General features: G+C 40.6%; 1 long non-coding RNA gene across 1 annotated transcript; it reads left to right on the top strand.

The window, feature by feature from the left end:
- The first annotated feature begins 6,608 nt into the window (after positions 1 to 6,608).
- LOC4335298 (uncharacterized) lies at positions 6,609 to 8,870 on the top strand. The gene is made up of 3 exons (XR_001545668.3): positions 6,609 to 7,608; positions 7,691 to 7,977; positions 8,480 to 8,870. It is a non-coding gene; the product is annotated as an uncharacterized lncRNA (long non-coding RNA).
- Positions 8,871 to 9,131: the final 261 nt, after the last annotated feature.

Genomic DNA, 9,131 nt, shown 5'->3' with positions numbered 1-9,131 from the left:
TTTGAATCAATCCAAAATGCAAGGACAGTGAATGACATTTGACTGTTAAAAATACTGTGGAGAATATTGCTTTCGGCGGAAAAGAAAGGCACAGGTACAGAGGTGTCTCCACCTTGGCCAATTCAAGGACAAAGTAAAGCCAAAAAGAAGATAAGCATCTCCATGGTGCGAGCCAGCTCGTGAAAATACAGTATCTAGAAAGATAAGCTTGAAGCACAGTCGAGCCTCCCGAGCTCCTATAAAAGGAGGGGTTTGCCCAGCTGAGGAGAACAACAACGAAGACACCATTCAGAGCAAAGCTTCCAAGCGCGCTCTCACCCTCCATTCCACCGTTCTTAGTAGTAGTGACTTTAGCCTACCTTGCATAGTATATTGAAGCAAGGAGTTGTGTTATAACGCTGTGTAAGGTAAGAACAGCTTGCTTGTACCTACCTTCGGGTTTCCCAAAAGGGAAAACCGTATGTAAGCTTATCTGTTTAATATGAAGTAATTTTCCTTAAGTATTCCTGCACGTTTGTTCTAGACAAGTGTTTATGCTAAGGACCCTATAGGAGAAACCTCTTCGGTTTGTTCTCGTTTTTAGCCTGCATCTTGCATAGGCGTCTGGAGAATCGGTATCCGTAGAGAAGTGTTCCCTTCGGGTGGAACTGCCTGGGGAGACGATAAACTCTTAGCTAGAACAAGTGTGACTTGGAATATCTTTTTAAGTTGCTTCTAAAAAGACAGATAGGTGAGGCATACGGTGAGTACCGAGTAGGACTTTACATCATCTGAAGCAAGCTTCTGAGGCTGTCTAAATAGGATTCGCCACCCTGCAAAGATCCTAAAGTTAAAATATCTCTCGAAGTGAACAGTATTGAACAGTAATTTAAACAGTAAACTGAATAGTATTCAGCCGAATAAATAGTGTTTTTGAACAGTGTATATTGTCCGAAGTATAAGTGTGTATATATGGGGCACCATGGTGCATGGGCTCCAAACTTTCTGACCGTTGGATGTAATCCAGATCAATTTGATTGGCTTGGAAGTTAACGGGTACACCCGTTTATATGCAAGATATGGAATGAGTTATATGCATGCAATAAATATTTCCGCATGCAATGGGCTAATTATGGTAGGTTGAATGCTGTAGTTAATTATGTTTCTTTCCTATGTGCACGTAACTAAACTTGCCGTGTTTAAAAATTACTTTCCAATTAAACAAGGATATCATAGAGTGCAAGGTGTATACCCAAAAATTAGGGGTATATAGCCAAAAAATCGGGTATATACCTAATTTTTAGAATTATGTATGTACCAATTTAATTTTAATATTGGAATATACTAATTTAATTTTTTTACTCATTTAGTTTTGGTATATAATTAAGTATATACTCGTTTAAATTGTTGTACTAGTATAAATAGGACATATAACTTATTTAACTTTTTAGGCCCAAAATTAGGTATATACCAGATTTAACTTTTTTATACCCGTTTAAATTGAGTATATAGCCAGTTTTAAATTAGGTATATACTAGATTTAAATGGTAAATTAAATGGGTGTATACGATATTTATTTAGGTATATACCCATTTAATATTTTTTTATACTGATTTAAATTGAGTATATACCTAGTTTTTAATTAGGTATATATATCAGATTTAACTTTTATATATATATATATATATATATATATATATATATATATATATATATATATAGTACATATATGTAAACATATATAATTTCAACTAATATGTGGGTATCTTTGATCTTAATTAGTTAATTTTATTTTTAACTATGTACAGTTGAGATATTAAATATACCTCGTGGTGGGTGTATACGATATTTATTTAGGTATATACCCATTTAATATTTTTTATGCTGATTTAAATTGTGTATATACCTAGTTTTTAATTAGGTATATATATATCAGATTTAACTAATATATATATAGTACATATATGTAAACATATATAATTTCAACTAATATGTGGGTATCTTTGATCTTAATTAGTTATTTTTATTTTTTACTATGTACAGTTGAGATATTAAATATACCTAGAATCAGTGCATATACACACCGTAGATTACTGTATATATATAATATAATAGAATATAGGTTAGCGTACGTACGTATTTAGCACGCCCAGATACTATGACAAAGTAGGTTAGCTTTGGTACATATATAGTATCAAAATACTCTCTATATTTTGAGTATGCACGACGTGTAGGTATATAGTTTTAGATTAGGTTGTTTAAGCATACATTAACGTTTCGAGGAAAAAATCGATTATAGTGCATTGCGAGTGGGAGGGTTGTGTGACACCTAGTAAAAGTCAGTAATTTTTACACTAATGCAAACATTACTAACTTGTACTAGAAGTATATGTTAGTCACGTTTAAATTAAATTGGTGTTTCATTCGAATATAGCAAGATATTTTTTAAAAAAATGAATAATATCACCTGGAACTGGATATATATGCTACAAATTTAGATACTTATTCGATACACTAAAGATATCCTGATAGGCTAAATGCCTCGAAGTTACTAGGGCACTGCTCTGTTGTGCCCAAACACCATGATTCTAATATGAGATTATTAAAAATCTATACATATATCATCATCAGATCCTTAAATTTAATCTATGAGTACGAAAAAATGGGTGTCTCATTCGCCTCACGTCGATACAGGATATTTCGTATTGCGCTATAAAGAATATTTCTTGTCTATACATGATTAATTACAATAATTTGAAGAGTTCCTAGCGCAAGCATGCAACTTGACAACTTGTACAAGCATGCTGACTATGCATGCAAGCAAGCTGGTGCTTCTTCTGTGCCAAGCATGCTGTACATCCACGTTGCCGCCGCAACGACGATTGGATGGCAGGCAGGCCAGAAGCCTTCGACCTCCAAGCATGGCGATGATGGCAGGGGGGCATGCTTTGGAACCATGCATGCCGCCAGGCCGGAAGCAGTACGTCGACCTCTGCGGATGATGACGGCAGGCAGAAGCTCGCGGACGACTAGCAGCAGTGACAACAAAGAAGCTCACGAACGTCCAACGGTGCAACGGCGTGGGGGACGAAGGTTGCCGAGGACTGGGTACGGCGGCGAAGAAGCTCGCGGACGAACATCGACAGAGCTCGCGGACGACCGCTGATGGCGACGAAGAAGCGCGCCGACATCTGGTGGCGCAATGGCGTGGCGACGAAACTCGGTATTTAAGAATAGAATACCATCCACAAGTATATTTATATAATGATAGAAAATGAAAACAAATCCATATTGATGGAAATAAAGCAATTACACCGAAATTAGTGGGCTTGATTTTTGTACGATCTCAAAATTTTGGAAACACAATCACGTTCGTACTGATCCTTGGAAAGTACATGCATGCAAACATATATGGAAATTTATGCATGCGAGAATCATGCGGGGATAGCAAAAAGGAAAGGTGATTCAAACCATATCTTGAGTATTTCTTATCGGGTTTAACCCGTTAATAAGTTCTAATCTCATGTTATGAGTAACATGGATCTTAAAGCATCTGGATGGTGGATGGCAATGGAGCCCAGGCACCATGGAGCATAAGACAATTTTAATATATATATATATATATATATATATATATATATATATATATATATATAAATAGGATACCCATATGGGACTCCATGGTGCCCGGGCTCCAAGGTATAAAACACACAAATTCTCTTAAATTTTTAAAAATTTTCAAATTGTGAGTATATACCTAGGTATATGAATTTGATTCATACATATACCTAACAACAAAACAACTCAAACTCAACTTTATTTCACAATTCATTATTACATACCTAATTAACGAATTATATATATATTTGAATGTTATATACCTAGAACCAAAATCTAACAAACAAAAGTTCAAACTCAGTTCAAACTTGTTTGAACTTGTTAGTAAAGAAGTTAATGTTCATATCTAAACATTTAAAAAAATTTCATACTCATTCAAATTGGGTATATACTCAATTTGAATCTTGGAGCCCATACTCCATGTAGCACCAATATATATATATATATATATATATATATATATATATATATATATATATATATATATATATATATATATATATATATATATATATATATATATATATATATATATATATATATATATATATATATATATATATATATATATATATATAACTACTATACAGCACCCTAAGGTGGTGCTGCGTATTAAACGACACCTGATACAACACCCACCCCGCCCACACACACTCCTCACCAGGTCCACATTGTTCAGTCAAAATTTAACTCACCGACTACTAATCTCAATCCCTATCTTGCGCCCCCACAGCAACCGACACGATATGGATCTTAGTAATTTTTTTTTCTCAAGGGCAAAAACATTGGGACCGGCATCCACCCACCCCTCCCTGTGGTAAGTAATTTTTTTAACTCCACAAAAATATTAATGTCGTGCCTTATAAGGTGGGGGCTATGAAGGAAGGTGATAATAATTTTTTTACTCACGTCCCCACACACCCATGATACGTTCAGTAATTTTTATACCGAATTAAAGTACTAGGACTAGCAAAATGACCGTGCATTGCACCGGCTAATGCCACGTTGGATAATGTTTAACTGAATGATTTTTTAAGCGGTCTAATATGACAATAATAATCACAACGGTTTTTATTTTGTTTGGACAATTATTCCACGTGTACATGTATGATATGAACGATGTTCCTAACATGTTAGCGTAACGATTGTACTATGGGAGGAATAAACAGTGAATGCATTAGGTTACTTTCATGCAAGAATATATGGACATAAATTTGTATGATTAACAAAAAAATCTATATTTAAAATATGTAAGTTTATCATAAAAATAATGATAATCATGACAGATAAGATTACTTTTGCATATTTACTCAATCTCGTAGTGGTGACGCGTGCTTTCTTAAGCTATCAACTCTCGTGTTGCAAGCGTGCGATCCGGTTTCCAAAATCATATGTCGACTCACATGAGGAAGCAAGGCGAGTGGAAGGGAGATGGCTAAGCGGAGCGGAGCGGCGGCAACGTGGCTTAAGCGGCATCGGTGGTGGGCGGGGCTCCATCTCTCCTCCTCCTCCTACGACAGACGGTGAGCAGCACAGAGCGGTCCAAGCGGCAATAGGAATCCACCTCTCCTCCTCCAACCGGCAGCGAACGGAGCGGAGCTCTGGCGGCATGGCCCAAGCGGTGCCCGGGAGTCCACCTCTCCTCCTTCGACCAACGGCGAGTGGAGTGGAGCGGCGGTGTTGTGGCCCAAGCGGTGGGTGGGAGTCCACCTCTCCTCCTCCTCCGACCGACGGACGACGTGTGAACGGGGGGCGGCGGGGCTCGGCGGTGCGTCCACGACAGACGGCGCGACGGGAGTTCTGGCGACACGGCTGATTTGTCGCTGCTATGCTCCGAGGCAGCACGGAACGATGATGACAATGAGGTTAGGTGCTGGATCTATCACCGCCTCTTCCTCCGCCACCAACATCTTCCCTTCTCCGCCCTAGGCCACCGCCATACCATCTTCCCATCCAGGGTTTAACTTACCGCCGGTAACCGCGCGGTTACCGCGGTTACCGGGCTTACCGCGGGGGTACGGTAATATAAATACCGCGGTAACCTCCTTAAATACAAATAAATTTAAAAAATAATTTGAATTTTTGATAAATTTTGCACGGTTTTGTACGGTTTTTCACGGTTACCGCGGTTACCGCGCGGTAACCGTGCTTACCGCCGGGGCGCGGTAACCCCGGCCCCGGCGGTAAGGTAAACCCTGTTCCCATCTTCTCCCTATTCTGCCGCTTCCGCTGTTGCATGGGTGTGGGGGCGTCGCGTGGGGCCACGCCCCCTCCCAATGCGTCGCTTGCCTGATGCTTCGCCCCACGCCTGCCAAATTCTAACGAAGAACGTCTAGCTTCATTTGGCTCCGTGGTTTTCAGTTGGAAACAACGGGCGTGTGCGTGGTGATGAATCTTTAACGTGGCTGCTCGGGACAGAACGCGACATCTGTGCACTGTGAACGCCTAATAGCTGCAATATGCAGCTCAAGCGAGGATTCAGATTGGGTGCAGCTCTCATTGCAACTGCTCCTGACGACTGCAGCCGTGTTTTTGTTCCTTTTAAAAAACAATCTAAGTATTCGGATACACATTGAAGTATCAAACGTAGATTAATAATAAAACAAATTACAGATTCCGCATGTAAACTACAAGACGAATCTATTAAGCCTAATTAATCCGTTATTATAGCAAATATTTACTATAGCACCACATTATCAAATCATGATGTAATTAGACTCAAAAGATTAGTTTCGCAATTTACATGTAAAATGTGCAATTGGTTTTTTCATCCACATTTAATGCTCTATACATGTATCAAATATTTGATGTGATGGAATTTTTAGAAGTTTAAAGAAAACTAAATACAGCCTGCATGAATTTTCATCAATGGTCCAGATTGATCAATCGCTATAGCTTTCTCCATACTCCATACATTACCCTGAATATTATTTTATGGTACAATACTTTTGCTACAGTGCTTTGCAACCCGTCGTCCTTATCCATCCACCAGAGCAGCATCCTCCTAATCCACCCACAGAGCAACCGGTATGTTCTCTTCCCCCTCTCCCTCAGTCTGTCCGTCCTCCTCCCCTCCCAAGCTCGCCCCTCCTCCTCCTCCTCCTCCTCGATCCGCTTCGACGCTCCACTCAGGCACTCACCTCCCCCCGTGCGACGACCTCCTCTACTGCTGCCGCTGCGGGCGCTTCTCTCCGAGCCTGAGCGGAAGGTGGAGATGAAGATGGTGGGCGAATCGGAGGGGGGGGGGGGGGGGGGGGCTCCGGTCGGCCACCAGCTCAACCCCGTCCACCTCTCCTTGTGGCGGCGGCCCCCTTTGCCGGCAGCGGCGACGACCTCCTCTCCATCCCCCTCTTCCAGTGTTGGGCCGGCACAGGAGCATGCGGCGGTTGGAGCGGGTGCTGCAGCGGCGAACACGACGGCGACGAGAGCTGTCGTGGGTGGCGGTGGTGGGCTCGCTGAGGCTCCTCCATCCCCCTCCTTTTTTTGTGCAGTTTTTTCTCCTTTTTGATTTTGATTTTCCCCTTTGTTGTGATTGAATCTGTGATGAATCGGTTGCCCGACAAGGCGAGTCTGTGATGAATAGGCTGCGAATCTGTGGGTTGTTTATTGGGTTGATCTTTTTTTTCCTCTTTTTTATTTACTCTTTTCTTGTGATTGAATTTGTGATGAATTGGCTGCCCGATGAGGTGAATTTGAGACGAATCGGCTGGGAATCCATGCGTGTTTTATTGGATTTCAATTTTGATTTTGTTGTTTACTTTAGGCTTTTTCCCCTTCAATTTCGTTTATTTTTTTCTCTAGTTTTACTGTTTCCAATCTTAAATATTGAAGTGCCTCATCTATCTTAATTTGGGCTTGTGGGCTTAATGTGGCAAACTGAAGTAGGAATCGGTGTGGGGTATTTTTTGTGCGTGATACTTGTGTGCGGTGGGAAGAAATCGGATAACGCGGGACGAAAAATCGCTGGTGAAAAGGATGTGACGACAGGAAAAATCCGAATATTTATGTTAGGTATAGATATAGATATATACCGTCAATAACCATTCATCCCGCTTCCTCTCATCCTCACCCTGATTTTTCGGATCATGAGCAGCCTCGGCGATTTCCGGTAGTGGCCTGGTGGTCGTCGGTAGGGACGCCATCCTCCGTCCCCCGGAAGAGAAGGAGGATTAAGTGATGTCGTCGGCTTTCTTTCGTCCCACAACCTTTTTTCAAGGCAGTTGGGGATCTGAAATTGAATCCAATCACTTCTTCATAGCCGGTGAAGGAGGGGTGGCGGAGGCCATCCATATGCTGCAACATATCCAGCGGCCATCCATATGCTGGGAGCCACAGCGTCGCCTGTGGTGGGAGAGGACGCCACATATCAGATCCAGCACGGTACCGATCTTCCTCGTGTTTTTTTTCTTTTTTTGCGGAGTAGCTTCCTGTTGCATCTGGTGGCGTGTTAATGGCCGGCACATCTCACTGTCTCAGCGCGATAAGTTTGCAGCTTAAAAGATATGTGATCATTATGATTTAATCTACATTTGCCGATGCGGCCGGCGCCGGGTTTCCTACTCGCCACCGTAGAGCCGTCCTCCCCTTCATGCTCTGCCGACGACCACCACGATGGTTGTGTTGTCATGATTTATTTACAGCCCATGAGGCAAAAAAACAGGAGAAACATGGAAGTCATTTGATATTTGATTGCACATTGGGGCTTGATCCTTGCATTGTGCTTGGTGAGATTGAATTTTGTTCTTTTCACTTAATTGCACGCTGCTAAAAATACCGTAGATAAAAGTAAGACTATTTTGAACACATTGAACGATGGCATTTTAACTTTTTTACGGGAACTATTATCAGTATGAACTTAGTTTCTTATGGTTCCTTGTTTCAGGATATCGGCAGGCACTACTGGTGAGTGTCTAGATCGTAAATGAAATTCTACTACTGCAAAGCACATAGCAATCTAGTGAAGTTGTATCCCAGTTACATCTTAGACGTTCCTCTGACTGAACCCGCTGCAAGCTTCACACGAGATTCTGCACCGGCAAGTGGTGATGCCGCCGGCGTTGATTTGGCTGTGCTATAGCTAAACAATAATTATTCATTGTGATTATCCATGAGAGTATGGATGTGTAATTTTTCGTTTGTAGTCAGTGTTGCTGATGTAACAATCATCAGTAAAAAGATAATCTATTGATTGATATTACCTATGTAACCTTTTATCTGAGGAGATATTTTGAAGATTGAATGTGTAATATGTATAGTAAAAAAATTACTATCCACGTACTATGATGAGTGATTTTTTTACTATCATAATTTATTCCAATGTCGAAGAAAAATATTAGTATTTAAAATAAACTTATTAGTAAATAAATTACTGTGAAAATAACTATGGAACTGGCAGAAAAGTATAGTGTACGGGCCTCATTGAGATTACCATTGCGGTCAATAAATTTTTTACTATTGGCATAGTGGGTTATAAGTGGTTAGTGATTTTTTTACTACTGGGCAAGCGAAAGGCCAGGAGTTATTTTTTTATTCGC

Source organism: Oryza sativa, chromosome 4 (genome assembly GCF_034140825.1).
Source record: "Oryza sativa Japonica Group chromosome 4, ASM3414082v1".
Taxonomy (NCBI): Eukaryota; Viridiplantae; Streptophyta; class Magnoliopsida; order Poales; family Poaceae; genus Oryza; species Oryza sativa.
The sequence above is the reverse complement of the archived record's forward strand: the minus strand, read 5'-3'. Positions and strand labels throughout refer to the sequence as shown.